Source organism: Procambarus clarkii, chromosome 11, assembly GCF_040958095.1.
Source record: "Procambarus clarkii isolate CNS0578487 chromosome 11, FALCON_Pclarkii_2.0, whole genome shotgun sequence".
Taxonomy (NCBI): Eukaryota; Metazoa; Arthropoda; class Malacostraca; order Decapoda; family Cambaridae; genus Procambarus; species Procambarus clarkii.
The window spans coordinates 8,790,751-8,806,093 of NC_091160.1; the positions used below are offsets into that span (position 1 = coordinate 8,790,751).

General features: G+C 49.3%; 1 pseudogene; it reads left to right on the forward strand.

Moving 5' to 3' along the window:
• Positions 1–4,545: 4,545 nt before the first annotated feature.
• Positions 4,546–15,343, forward strand: part of LOC123748032 (DNA-directed RNA polymerase II subunit RPB2-like) — a 63,205-nt pseudogene continuing 52,407 nt past the window's right edge.

Genomic DNA, 15,343 nt, shown 5'->3' on the forward strand with positions numbered 1-15,343 from the left:
CCTCTCCCCTTCTCAATTTGGTTTCCGCAAGTGCCGCAGCACGACAGATGTCCTGGTGAACTTGGAGGTCTATATACGTACTGCTTTTGCTGCGAAGACCTCCGTTGTTGCCGTCCTTTTTGACCTAGAAAAGGCTTACGACACCACTTGGCGTTATCATATCCTATCTCAACTTCATTCTTTTGGCCTTCGTGGTCATCTCCCTCTCTTTCTCCGCAGCTTCCTCTCTCGTCGTTCCTTTCGGGTGCGCCTTGGTACCGCTCTCTCTCCCTCTTTTCAGCAATACGAAGGTGTGCCCCAGGGTAGTGTTCTGAGCACTACTCTTTTTCTGGTTGCCCTCAATGGTCTTCTTTCCTCTCTTCCTTCTGGTGTCTTCTCCGCTCTCTATGTCGATGATCTTGCCCTTTGTTGTCAGGGTGATGATTCGCCTCTCCTTCAACGCCGGCTTCAACTTGCGATTGATGCCGTGTCGTCTTGGGCCACAGGTCATGGCTTCAAGTTCTCTACTTCTAAGACTTGTGCCATGACTTTTACGCGGAAACGGGTTGTTCTTCGTCCCTCTTTGTCCCTTTATGGTCATCCCCTTGAATACAAAGATTCCGCGAAGCTTTTGGGGTTATTCCTTGACACTCGTTTGTCTTGGTCTCCCCATATCTCTTACCTCCGTGTTGAGTGCTCTAAGTCCCTTACCCTCCTTCGGGTCTTGTCCCATACTTCTTGGGGGGCAGATAGGCGCACTCTCCTTGCTTTACATTCCTCTCTCGTCCTGTCTAAGCTCGATTATGGTTGCCCTGCTTACTCGTCTGCTTCTCCTTCTACTCTTCGCCGTCTTGATGCTTTGCACCATACTGGGTTGCGCCTCAGTTCTGGTGCCTTTCGTTCGACTCCCGTCCTTAGCTTGTATGTTGACACTGGCTTCCTGTCTCTCCAGGACCGCCGTGATCGCTACTGTCTTCGCTATCTTGCGCGGTCCTTGCAACATCCTTCCTCTCGTCTCTGTCGTGCTTTAACTTTTACCCCTCCTGCGGTTCCTGTTCCTCTTCACCACCTCCCTCTTTCTGTCCGGTTATCTCGCCTGCAGGATTCTCTTTCCGTTCGTATTTCTGATGTTTCTCCTCGTGTTGTTCCTTCTTTGCCCCCGTGGAGGGTCCCTCTTCCGCGGTTTTGTACATCCTTGACTCGTATCACTAAAGCTTTTACCCCTCCTACAGTTCTAAAACGCCTTTTCCTCGAGCACTTTTCTTCTCACTCCCGCTCCGTTTCTGTCTTCACCGATGGGTCTAAGTCAGCGGACGGTGTTGGCTACTCTGTTGTTTTTCCTGATCGCACTTATATGTGTCGCTTGCCTCCGGAGACTAGCATCTTTACAGCGGAACTTTATGCTATTCTCTCTGCTCTTCGTCTCCTGCTTTCTCGTTGTCAGTCTTCCTTTGTGGTTGTTGTTGACTCTCGTAGTGCCCTCATGGCTCTCGGGTGCTTTAATCCAGTTCATCCGGTAGTTGTCGAGATCCAGCATTGGCTGTTTCTCGTTCACAGTAAATTTAAGTCGGTTGAGTTTTGTTGGGTTCCCAGCCATATTGGCGTGTCTTTAAATGAGCGTGCGGATGCTGCCGCTAAGGAAGCTGTCCGCTCTTGTCCCATCTCTCGTAAAGGCATTCCGTATTCCGACTTTTACCCGGTTATCCATTCCTCAGTCCTTACCCGTTGGCAGGCTTCTTGGTTGTCTGTTACTGGTAACAAGCTACGTACTCTTAAATGTTGTGTTTCCTCGTGGCCGTCCTCCTTCCACCGTAACCGGCGGTGGGAAACAGCTCTAGCGAGGTTGCGTATTGGCCATACTCGCTTAACCCATGGTCACTTGATGGAGCGCCGCCCTGCTCCTTATTGTCCTAGTTGCATTGTCCCTCTTACGGTCGTGCATGTCCTTCTTGAATGTCCTGACTTCCAGGACGAGCGTGTGTCTTGCTTTCCGACCGCCCCTCGCGGTCACCTGTCCCTCGATAGAATTCTTGGTGACTCGGATACTTTTGATATCGTTCGCCTTATGCGTTTTTGTTCTCGTATTGGCATCCTTGGTGATATTTAGCGCCCTCTGATTATTTTGCGTATTTGATGGTGCTACATAGCCTTCCCGGTTTGGTGCCTTCTTTTGATAATTACTTACTTACTCATTCGAACCCCCTTATGGTCATCAGTTTCTACACATTGTGAAGATCACTTTTGATAGTTGGACCTTTCCACCTGCTATAATTCTTGTTGGAGCCAGATGCTCCACTTAGGAGTACATTCCCTCTCCTAGACTTTGCAATAAGTGCTGGAAATTTGAGCATGGTACCCTCAAATGCACAATTGCAGTGTATGCCTCATGAGGGGTCACTCTGGTTACTAAGAGTGCTCTTCTTTACAGGCTCACTGCCTCAATTGCGGTGACGCCCACCCTACCTTCTGCACGTGTTTAAACTACAAATGTTTGGAAGACCTCAATTTGAAGCACCGCAATCGTTTCTTTTCCTGAGGCGAGATACAAAGTCCGCCATCTCTCCTCTTTCACTAGCATATCTTATGCTCGTGTGTTGCCAATCCTCGGGTCGCTAACCTCCCTCGTTGGAGGAGCCAATCTGCAAGTCCTTCGTACAGGCATTTAGATCAGTAATCTACTATGAAGCAACTGCACTCTTAAGCCAATCACAAGTGGGGAAAAGCTCGAAGTAGCACAAAATAGCCCTGGGAGCCCCCCCATGTGGACCAGAATTGAAACAAACTGGAAACGGTTTGCTCCTCTCCAAGAAAGAATGTATCAAAGAGCAGCTGCGATTATCAGTTAGATAAGTTTCCCCCTCATCCAGTCCCAATACAACAGGCCTTGGTGGTTGGACTTTGCCAAAACAATGGTAACTCTTGAGCTGCCAGAGCGGGAGAAGTCCTAAACAGACTACAATTAAAAATCATGATTCTTGATAGAGGCGATCATCCGCACCAAAACTACACTTGTTTCCCACCGTGGGAGGAGCCTACCTTCAAAATAGTAATAGGTCTTCCGATGAAGTAAGTTGTTGTTGTTATAGATTCAGCTACTCGGAACAGGTTCCAAGTAGCACGGGCTATGGTGAGCCTGTAACTTACCTGGCACAGGAGCGGGGCAAGTAGCACGGGCTATGGTGAGCCCGTAGTGGACTTACCTAGGACGGGAGTGGTGCCGTCTCTGATGAAGTAATTATCAAAGAAGGCACCAAGCCAGGAAGGCTATGTAAAACCATCATATGTGCAGGGTAATCAGAAGGCGCTAAATATCACTGAGGATGTCAATATGTGAACAGAAACGCATAAGGCGAACGATATAAAAAAGTATCAGATTCACCAAGAATTCTATCGAAGGACAAGTGACCGCGGGGAACGGTCGGAAAGCAAGACACGCTCGTCCTGGAAGTCAGGACATTGAACAAGGATATGCACAACTGTAAGGGAAACAATGCAGTTAGGACAATAAGGAGCAGGGCGGCGCTCCATTAAGTGTCCGTGAGTTAAGTGCATATGGCTAATATACAACCTTGCCAGAGCCGTTTCTCGCCACCGGTTACGATGGTAGGAGGAAGGCCACAGGGACATTACTCTTTAAGAAAACGCAGTTTGTTACCAGTAACAGAAGACCAACAACCCTGCCAACAGGTAAGAATGGAGGAATGAATAACTGGGTAAAAGTTGGAATACGGAATACCTTTATGGGAGATGGGACAAGTCCGGATAGCTTACTTAGCGGCAGCGTTTGCACGCTCATTTAAAGAGAACAATAGGGCTGGGAACCCAGCAAAACTCCACTGTCTAAAATCTACTGATAAGTAGATTTAAATCTACTAATAAGAAACAGCCAATGTTGAATCTCAACTACCAGCTGATGGACTGGATTTAAAGGACTCGAGCCATGAGGGCACAGAGTGAACTGTACCCACAAAGGAGGATTGACAGCAAAAAAAGCAGGAGACGAAGAGCATAGAGAATTGCATAAAGATCTGCCGTGAAGATGCTAATCTCCGGAGGCAGGCGACACAGTGTGGTCAGGAAAAACAACAGTAGCGTACACCGTCTGCAGACTTGGACCCATTGGTGAAGATGGAAACGGAGGGGAATGTGAAGAAAAGTGTTCAAGGGAAAAGGCGTTTCAGGACTGTAGGAGGGGTAAAAGCTTTAGTGATGTGGGTCAGGGATTTGCAATATTGAGGAACGGGGGACCCTCCACGGGGGTAAGGACGGAACAACACAAGGAGAAATTTTAGTAATACTAACCGAAAGAGAATGTTGCAGGCGAGACAACCGGACAGAAACAGGGAGGTGGTGAAGGGGAACAGGAACTACAGGAGGGGGAAAAGTCAAAGCACGACACAGGCGAGAGTGAAGGTGTTGTAAAGACCGCGCAAGGTAGCGAAGACCGTAGCCATCTTGGCGGTCCTGGAGAGACAGGAAGCCAGTGTCAACGCACAAGCTGAGGGTAGGAGTCAAACGAAAGGCACCACAGCTGAGGCGCAACCCAGTATGGTGCAAAGGATCAAGATGGCGAAGAGTAGGAGGAGAAGCAGAAGAGTATGCAGGGCAACCATAATCGAGTTTAGACAGTACGAGACAGGAATGCAAAGAAAGGAGCGTGCGCCTATCTGCTTCCCAAGAAATATGGGACAAAACCTTAAGTAGGTTAAGGGCCTTAGAGCATTACACTGTGAGGTAAGAGATATGGAGCGACCGAAACAAATGAGTGTCGAAGATTAACCCTAAAAGCTTCGCGGAATCTTGATACACAAGGGGATGACCATAAAGCGACAAAGAGGGACGAAGGTCGACATGCTTCCGAGTAAAAGTCATAGCACAAATCTTGGTTGCAGAGAACTTGAAGATATGAGCGGTGGCCCAAGACGACACGGCATCAACTGCAAGTTGAAGCTGCCGTTTAAGGAGAGGCGAATTATCACCTCAACAGCAAAGAGTAAGATCGTCGACATAAAAAGTGGAGGAGACGCCAAAAGGAAAGGAGGAAAGAAGACAATTGAGGGCAACCAGAAAAATAGTAGTGCTCAGAACACTACTGTTACGTCCCTTGACCTCTGGGTATGGCTCCTCTGTTGCAGTGGTTAGAAAATATATGATAATACGGCCTTGCCTACTTAAGTGTCTAGGGAAAATAAATGAAGCCACTGCTTATTTAACAAAGCAACATACTTTAAGTAAGGGTAACAAGAACATACAAATATATAAATGGAAATACAGGCAGCCAGAAATATTAATGCATCAGAATTAAACACAATATCCTTATACAAACACTAATCAATATATTACAACTTAAATGGATAGATGGGTAATGCACATAACGTCTAACCAGGAAATCAATTAATGTTACTGAACAACAAGAGGGACACGGACTTAACTCCACAACATGTCCACACCAGCCAGTTCCACCCACGCGACTGCGTTGCTCGAGCATGCATGGCATGGCGTCTACAAATTACCAACTAAAAAAACCACAATAACCTCTAGATACTCTGCTATTAGAGAGTAATACTAAAAAACATAATTTAACTTGTATGTATATAACATTACTAAAGGTGTAAATAAGAAATTAAGTACAATCAATAAGCAGGAATAGTTACAGGGGTGAATCAGTGACGCTAGCTGGATACACTGCACGCATTACTGGAACATCCCAAATATGGTCATCCCCCCATGAAACGCCACAGTCTCCCCCCACAGGAATAAACATGCAATAGCATTAACAAACATTCAATACAGGCACGCTACAGCATGCTACATTTAAATTAAACATAACTGGATACAATGTTTATTTAAATAACTGAGGAAAGAAAATAATTGACACACATATTTATCATGATGAATGTTAGAATCAAATATATGGATTCGTAACAACTACCTTGGGGCACACCTCCGTATTGCTGAAAAGAGGCAGAGGGGGGCACCATGCCTGACTAAAGGAAGCTTTGGAGGAAGAGAGGGAGATTACCACAAAGGCCAAAAAACGAAGTTGATACAGAATATGGTATCTCCAGGTGGTGTCATAAGTCTTTTCCAGGTCAAAAAGGACAGCAACAACGGAGGTCTTCGCAGGAAAAACAGTACGAAAATTGACCTCCAAGTTCACCAGGACATCAGTCGTGCTGCGGCACTTGCGAAAACAAAATTGAGGAGAGAGAGGTGGTGATGGTGTTCCACGAACCACATCAGACGAACATTTACCATACGCTCAAAGAATTTGCAGACAACTCGTGAGGGAAATAGGGCGGAAGGCCTTAGGAGATGTCCCGAGAGACCCCTGTTTCCAAAAAGGAAGTACAACGGCATCAAGCCAGTCCTCGAGGACTGACGACGATTCCCTGACCTGGTTATACAGACTCAGTAACTACCGAGATGTGTAAGGAGGGAGACGGCGATGCATCTCATAATGAATGTCATCCAAGCCCGCTGCTGAAGAACAGCAGAGGGATAGGGCAGATTGAAGTTCAGAGAGAGAAGGGATGGTGGAGATGAGTGCGAAAATCTAAGAGATGAGATTCAAGAATGGAAGGATTGAATCCTTTCTTCCTTCGTAAGGAAGCTTACGAAGGAAGGAAGGATTGAGGAAGAGGAGAACCTGAGCTAACAGTAGAAAATTGGGAACCCAGTTCGGTTGCGACCTTCACTGGGTCCGCCACAAGAGTATCACGGAGGTGAAGGACCGATGAGACATCTGGAACGAACTTACCTGATATCTTGCGGATATGCTTCCAGATCTGCGGCAGAGGAGTATCAGACGTAATGGTGGAAACACAAGATTTCCAACTCTCACGTTTAGCTGTAAGGATGGTCCTACGGGCCACCGCACTTGCCTTCCGAAACAAAATAAAAGAATCAGGTGTCTGCCGGCGTATGTATTTCTTCCAGGCTGCACGCTTACAGCGCATAGCCCAAGGACAGTCCGCTTTCCACCATGGAACGCAGTTCCGTGTGCCCCGGGAGGTAGAGTGAGGAATAGAGCGGAGGGGAGCATCGAAGATGGTGTCATGAAAAAGGAGGAGGGCACGAGGGAGAGGCATAGTGGAGAGGTCGGAGAAAGTAGCATGGAGGGTAAATAGGTTCCAGTCAGCCTTTGCAAACTGCCACCTAGGGGAGGAAAGGGGGAGGGTGAAAAAAGAAAAAGGTAACAAGGATGGGGAAATGGTCACTGTTATGGAGGTCATCAAGAACCCGCCATGTGAAATCTAAGTAAAGGAACGACGAGCATAGAGAAAGAACAAGACAGGAAAGGGTGCGAGTGCAAGAGTCCACATGAGTGGGTTCACTAGGATTTAGAAGAGACAGGGAAGAAAAGAGAGGACAAACTGTTTGAGAAGGCAGCCTCGAGTGTTTGTCTGAACATCACCCCAGAGGACATGTCGACAGTTGATATCACCCAACAGGAGCACCGGATCTGGCAAGGAGTCCAGTAGGTGCTTAATATCAGGAAGAGAAAGTGGGACATTTGAGGGGAGAGATATGGAACAAACAGTATACCATTTACTCAAAGACACGGGCAGCAGAACATTGGATATGATTGAAACAGTAGGGGGACGAAGGAAATATCAGTACGAATCAAGATAGCAGTAGAGTTATGAGTTCCAGCAAAAGCTGGGGTGGGGGTGGGGGAGAGAAAGGAATAACCACGAAAGTGACCAGGACGAGCACCAAGCATCGGCTCCTGGAGACGCACACAAAATTTTCCTTTGAAGAATAGACATTGGCAAAAAGAAAGGACAGCAACAGAGAACAATGAAGAAACAATAGTAAAGAAGAACATAGCATATTAAATAAGCTCAGGATCTGGATCAGCGATGTCAGGGTTAAGAGGCATGGGTAAACTGAGTATGGATTGAGTGTAGGGAGCGGGACGACAGATCAGAGGCAGACGGGTAGGGTCTGGAGGAGGAGGAGGAGGAGACAACCGAGAGGGGCGGTCAAGGACAGCAGGAAGGGGGTGGGGGGCATAAACTGGGGAGCGCACCTCAACTAGGGCAGCAACCGAGAGGGAATCAGAGGCTGAAGATACCGCCATAGCTGGAACGACCACCGAAATGGGAGGAGATGGAGCGAGTGTGTCAGAGGTAGGGGGCGAGAATGAAAGCGATGCCTTCTTACCTGCCCCCCCTCCCTGTCTGGCCCGTTGTCGAAGTGAGGGGGCTTAGTGGGCGGTCGCCGGAGTGTGATGCTCCATGGGTCAGCCCTCTGTCCTTTTGCAGCGTTATGCTCCTGTTGCTGTCTTTACTAATTGTGCCAGACATCTCTTCCTTTTCCTCATGTTTCATATTTCTCCCCCCCCCCCTCTTCTCCTTTCGAATTGTCATTTCCCGCCGACCTTTTGCCCGTTTTGGTCATTCTTTCGGCCTTCTTTTGTTTTGATGCCCGGGTATTTGAGGAGGTATACTCCTTCACCCATAGAACTGTAGTACCCAACGGCTCGAGCGAGGGGAACCTTTTATTGTCAATCCTCCTTTCATCACTGAACCCGATGACGATGGACTGACGGTTCTTAAAGTGGTGTTTGTGGGGCATATACTGACGACGCACCCCTGGGGGGCCCCGGCAAGATCGGCAATAAATCTCTTGTTGGGTGTCCTGCCTCTAATTGTGGCTCCGAGGTGGGTGTGGGGGCACATTCGTGAATTAAAGTCTTTCCTCTTTTGTAGGTCGATTATTGTTCCTCTTATACCTTCTCGGGCCCGTGGGGGGGGGGGGAGGGGGGCGTGGAGAGGGGGAGCGACCAAGCCCCCGAGTCGGCCTGTGTTGGAAGACCGTGCTCTGTAGCCCCCGCTGCATTGGGCTCCGACCTTGCTCCTCCTTTGACCCTCCTGACTACTCCCCTCCCTCCTTTGTGACTGGGTTGAGCCCAAAGCCACCAGTGGTGACCATCACGTCCCCTGGCATGGCTCAGTCTCTAGTTGTGACTACTGCGCCTTTTAACACCTCTCTCTCTCTCTGCGGGTTCTCAACACCGTCCTCACCACGGCCGCACTCGCTCGATTCCTTCCCGTACTGATGGGTGTCAAGCCTTCTTTGATCCCACTTCGTGGGCCAAATACTTTGATCTCTCTATTGATTCTACGCCTCCTGACAATTTCTCCCTCCATAGGCATCTTGTTAATTCAGTAGATACCTGTTACCTTCAACCCCACCCGTCTCGGTACACGTGTCGTTGCTGCTGCTCCTCAGGATGCAGTCTCTCGCTTGGCCGCCTTATCCTGCCTTGGCAAGACCCCTGTTCAGGTCTCCAAGAACGCTCGGTTGAATGCTAGTGTTAGCACTATTCTGCTCCTGCCCCATGTTGCAACCGATGTTCGAAATCTACAGGACTGCCACGAAGATATTCGGCATATCCTTGAAGCCCAGGGTCATTCTGTCCTCCAGGTAGACTCGTTCACTCGTCCCCCTCGTGGTCGTCGCCATCAACCCCTTTGGGTTGTGAAGATTACCTTTGATAGTAGGACCCTTCTGCCCTCTGTCATTCTTGCTGGTGCCAGGTGCTCCGTCCAGGAGTACATTCCCTCTTCTCGGCTCTGTAATAAGTGCTGGAGGTTTGGGCATGGAGCCCTCCTATGCTCCGCTACTGTCTCTCTCTGTCCTGTGTGTGGGGACGAAGGTCACTCTAAGTCGGAGTGCACTTTCCCCCAGGCTAGCTACCTCAATTGCGGTGAGGCCAACCCTACCTTCTCCCGCGCATTTATACATTACAAGCTTGAGGCAGCCGTCCTCTACATGAAGCACCGGGAACGTCTGTCTTTTCTTGAGGTAAGGCGCCAAGTTCGCCGTTTCCCACCTTATGCTAACGTCTTTTATGCTCGCGTGTTGCGCTCTTCCTCTCCTTGTCCTTCCCACCTTCCTCAGTCTCACAACCATTTCCAGGCCTTAGACCCCGACACACCCACAGCCTCCTCCTCTGTTCCTTTGAGTTCTGTCCCGAAGGGTCCCCCTCATGGCTCTGTCTGGGGTTCCCCTTCTTTCTACCCGGTCTGTCATGTCTCCTGTGTCTTCTTCCTTGTCTCCCTCCGATCCTCCTTCCCATCCTTCTCCTCCGTCTCTAAGCTCTCCACGCCGCCTGTCAGTGCGGGCTGATGTCCATCGCTCTCCCAACAGCCATTGTTTATGTTCTCGTTCTGCTTCTCCTGTTGAGACGCTTTAATCTGTTGTCCAGTACATTGTTGCTGAGACGCCTGTCTCTGAGTCAGAAGCAAAAGCCTGGCTCCTCTCCTTCCTCCTCCCCGACAGGTAAGAAGGCTTCGCTTTCTTCCTCGCCCCCTACCTCTGACACACTTGCTCTATTCCCTCCCGTTTCGGTGGTTGCGCCCCTTGTTCCTGCTTTGGAGGTTTCGTCGGCCCCCGCTTCCCCCTCGGTTGCTGCCCTTGCTGAGGTGCATTCCCTGGTTTCTGCCCCTCCTGCTGCTGTCCTTAACCCTCCGTTGTCCCCCCCCCCCTCCTCCTCTTCCTGTCCCTACACGTCCGCCTCTGGTCTGTCCTCCTGCTCCCTTCCCTCCATCTTCACTCAGTTTACCCATGCCCCCGAACCCTGACTTCGCTGACCCTGATCCTACGCTTCTTTAACATGCTGTGTTCCCTTTTCACCTTTGTTTCTTCGTTGTTCTCTGATTCATGTCCTTTCTCTTCTTGTCGATGTCTTATTCTTCACTGGAACATTCGTGGTTATTACGCCAATTTCCTTGAACTCTAACTTCTGATTTCACGGTTTTCGCCACTTTGTGTCTGTCTCCAGGAGCCGTTGCTCGGTGCTCGTCCTGGTCGCTTCCGTGGCTATTCCTTTCTCCCCCCCCCCCAGCTGTTGCTGGGGCTCCTAACTCTTCAGCTCTCTTGATTCGCTCTGATGTTCCCTTTGTTCCCTTACTTTCTTCATCGCCTCTCCATTGTTCTGCTGCCCATATCATTGTGAGGAAATGGTTCATGGTTTGTTCCATTTATCTCCCCCCCGAGTGTCCGGCATCCGGAGGAGCAGCAGCAACGACATGTGTACCCAGACGGGTGGGGTTGAAGGTAACAGAGACATCTACTGAAGCAACAAGATGCCTATGGAGGGAGAAATCGTCAGGAGGCGTAAAATCAAGAGGGAGGAGATCAAAGTATTTGGCCCATGATGCGAAAAGGCCCATGATACCTAACAAAGCTTGATATGTATCAGTACGGGAAGGAATCGAGCGAGTGCGGCCGTCTCGAGGACGGCGTTGAGAACCCCCAGAGAGAGAGAGGGGTTAAAAAGTGCAGTAGTCACAACTAGAGACTGAGCCGTGCCAAGGGACGAGGTGGTCACAACTGGGGGCTTGGGGCTCAACCCAACCACAGAGGAGGGAGGGGAGCCGAGGGGGGTAGTCAGGAGGGTCAAAGGAGTAGGAGCAAGGTTGGGGCTCAATGCCGCGGGGGCTACAGAGCCCGGTCTTCCAACACAGGCCGACTCCAGCGTTTAGTCGCCCACTCCACGAGCCTGAGAAGGAAAAAGAGGAACAGTAATCGACATAGAGACGGGAAGAAAGACATTCATTCACGAATGTGCCCCCACATCCACCACGGAGCCACAATTAGAGGCAGGGCACCCAACAAGAGACATGTTGCCGATCTTGCCGCCCCCCCCCTAGGGGTGCGTGGTGAGTATACGCCCCACAAACGCCACCTTAAGAACCGTCAGTCCGTCGAGATCGGGTTCAGTGACGAAAGGAGGATTGACAATAAAAGGGTCCCCTCGTTCGAGACGTTGGGTACTACAGTTCTACGGGTGCAAGAGTATGCCTCCTCACACACCAGGGCGTCAAAACAAAAGAAGGCCAAAAGAATGATCAAAACAGGCACAAGGTCAGTGGGAAATGACAATTAGATAGGAGAAGACGAGGGGAGAAAAACGAAACATAAGGAAAAGGAAAAGTTATCCAGCAAAATTGGTGAGGACAATAGTAGGAGTACAAGGCGACGAACGGACAGAGGACTATCCCAAGGAGCATCACACTCCTGCAGCCGCCCAACAAGCCCCCTCACGGCAACAACGAACAGGACAGGGAAGGGAAGATGTTCGTTCCCGATGTCTCGCCAGTCCTTCACCTCCGTGGTACTCCTGTGACGGACCCGTTGCAGGTCGCTACCGAACTGGGTTCCCACTTTTCTTCTGTTAGCTCTGGTTATCATCTTTCCTTCTTCGTAAACTTGTCCTTGAATCTCGTCCTTTAGATTTCTGTACTCATCTCCGACTTCCCGATAACGATCCCTTCTCTCTCTCTCTCTCTGAACTTCGGTCTGCCCTGGCCCTCTGACGTTCTTCGCCGGCGGGATCCGATGGCATTCATTATGAGATGCTTCGCCATCTCCCTCCGTGCACGTCTCAGTATTTACCGAGTCTGTATAATCGGATCTGGGAGTCGTCGTCAGTCCCTGAGGACTGGCTCGATGCCATTGTCCTCCCTGTTCGCAAACCAGGGTCTCTGGGGACTTCCCCTAAGGACTTTCGCCTTATTGTCCTTACGGGTTGTGTCTGCAAACTCTTTGAACGTATGGTTAACGTTCGTCTGATGTGGTTCTTAGAACATTATCACCACCTCTTCCCTTCTAAATTTGGTTTCCGCAAGTGCCGCAGCACGACAGATGTCCTGGTGAACTTGGAGGTCTATATTCGTACTGCTTTTGCTGCGAAGACCTCCGTTGTTGCCGTCCTTTTTGACCTGGAAAAGGCTTACGACACCACTTTGCGATATCATATTCTGTCCCAACTTCATTCTTTTGGCCTTCGTGGTAATCTCTCTCCCTCCCTCCAACGCTTCCTCTCTCGTCGTTCCTTTCGGGTGAGGCTTGGTACCGCTCTCTCTGCCTCCTTTCAGCAATGCGAGGGTGTGCCCCAAGGTAGTGTTCTGAGCACTACTCTTTTTCTGGTTCCCCTCAATGGTCTTCTTTTCTCTCTTCCTTCTGGCGTCTTCTCCGCTCTCTATGTCGACGATCTTACCCTTTGCTTTCGGGGCGATGATTCGTCTCTCCTTCAGCGCCAGCTTCAACTTGCAATTGATGCCGTGTCGTCTTGGGTCACCGATCATGACTTCAGGTTCTCTACATTTAGGACTTGTGCTATGATTTTTACTCGGAAGCGTGTCGTTCTTCGCTCTTCTTTGTCACTTTATGGTCACCCCTATTGTGTACACGAATTCCGCCATGCTTTTGGGGTTGATTTTTAACACTCGTTTGTCTTGGTTACCCCATATCTCTTACCTCCGAGTTGAATGCTCTAAGGCCCTTATCCTCCTTTAGGTGTTGTCCCATACTTCTTGGGGAGCGAATAGGCGCACTCTCCTTGCTTTACATTCCTCTCTCGTCCTGTCTAAACTCGATTATGGTTGCCCTGCTTACTCGTCTGCTTCTTCTACTCTTCGCCATCTTGATGCTTTGCACCATACTGGGTTGCGCCTCAGTTCTGGTGCCTTTCGTTCGACTCCCGTCCTCAGCTTTGTATGTTGACACGCTTCCTATCTCTCCAGAACCACCGTGATCGCTACTGTTTTCGCTATCTGGCGTGGTCCTTGCAACATCCTTCCTCTCGCCTCTGTCGTGCTTTAACTTTTATCCCTCCTGCGGTTCCTGTTCCTCTTCACCACCTCCCTCTTTCTGTCCGGTTATCTCGCCTACAGGATTCTCTTTCCGTTCGTATTTCTGATGTGTCTCCTCGTGTTGTTCCTTCTTTGCCCCCGTGGAGGGTCCCTCTTCCGCGGTTTTGTACATCCTTGACCCGTATCACTAAAGCTTTTACCCCTCCTACGGTTCTAAAACGCCTTTTCCTCGAGCACTTTTCTTCTCACTCCCGCTCCGTTTCTGTCTTCACCGATGGGTCTAAGTCAGCGGACGGTGTTGGCTACTCTGTTGTTTTTCCTGATCGCACTTATATGTGTCGCTTGCCTCCGGAGACTAGCATCTTTACAGCGGAACTTTATGCTATTCTCTATGCTTTTCGTCTCCTGCTTTCTCGTTGTCAGTCTTCCTTTGTAGTTGTTGTTGACTCTCGTAGTGCCCTAATGGCTCTCGGGTCCTTTAATCCGGTTCATCCAGTAGTTGTCGAGATCCAGCATTGGCTGTTTCTCGTTCACAGTAAATTTAAGTCGGTTGAGTTTTGTTGGGTTCCCAGCCATATTGGTGTGTCTTTAAATGAGCGTGCGGATGCTGCCGCCAAGGAAGCTGTCCGCTCTTGTCCCATCTCTCGTAAAGGCATTCCGTATTCCGACTTTTACCCGGTTATCCATTCCTCAGTCCTTACCCGTTGGCAGGCTTCTTGGTTGTCTGTTACTGGTAACAAGCTACGTACTCTTAAATGTTGTGTTTCCTCGTGGCCGTCCTCCTTCCAACGTAACCGGCGGTGGGAAACAGCTCTGGCGAGGTTGCGCATTGGCCATACTCGCTTAACCCATGGTCACTTGATGGAGCGCCGCCCTGCTCCTTATTGTCCTAGTTGCATTGTCCCTCTTACGGTCGTGCGTGTCCTTCTTGAATGTCCTGACTTCCAGGACGAGCGTGTGTCTTGCTTTCCGACCGCCCCTCGCGGTCGCCTGTCCCTCGATAGAATTCTTAGTGACTCGGATACTTTTGATATCGTTCGCCTTATGCGTTTTTGTTCTCGTATTGGCATCCTTGGTGATATTTAGCGCCCTCTGATTATTTTGCGTATTTGATGGTGCTACATAGCCTTCCCGGTTTGGTGCCTTCTTTTGATAATTACTTACTTACTTAATTGCATTGTCCTTCTTATGGTCGTGCATGTCCTTCGTGAATGTCCTGACTTCCAGGACGAGCGCATGTCTTACTTTCCGACCGCCCCTCGCGATCACCTGTCCCTCAATAGAATTCTTGGTGACTCGGATACTTTTGATATCGTTCGCCTTGTGCGTTTTTGTTCTCGTATTGGCATCCTTGGTGATATTTAGCACCCTCTGATTATTCTGCGCATTTGATGGTGCTACATAGCCTTCCCGGTTTGGTGCCTTCTTTTGATAATTACTTACTTACTTACACCACCTTAAATTAAGAACATTGTATACAACACTATTAAAACAAATTATACAGTACCATGAGATCATTGGATGTAATATCTTGAGGGCATTGTTTAGTACACCACGATAACATTTTGTTCAGTATCAGAGCGTGTGGAGGGTGTTGGGTGTTTTATATAATGAATCTTGGCTATTTGACCCCTCCTGATACTATCTTATCGTCGAACAGAGAAACTCAACCATTCTCTGACAGATAAATGACCGACCACGACAGCCACACTTCTGCTGCCGTCAGTCGACCAGCAATAGACACTGGAGGGCTT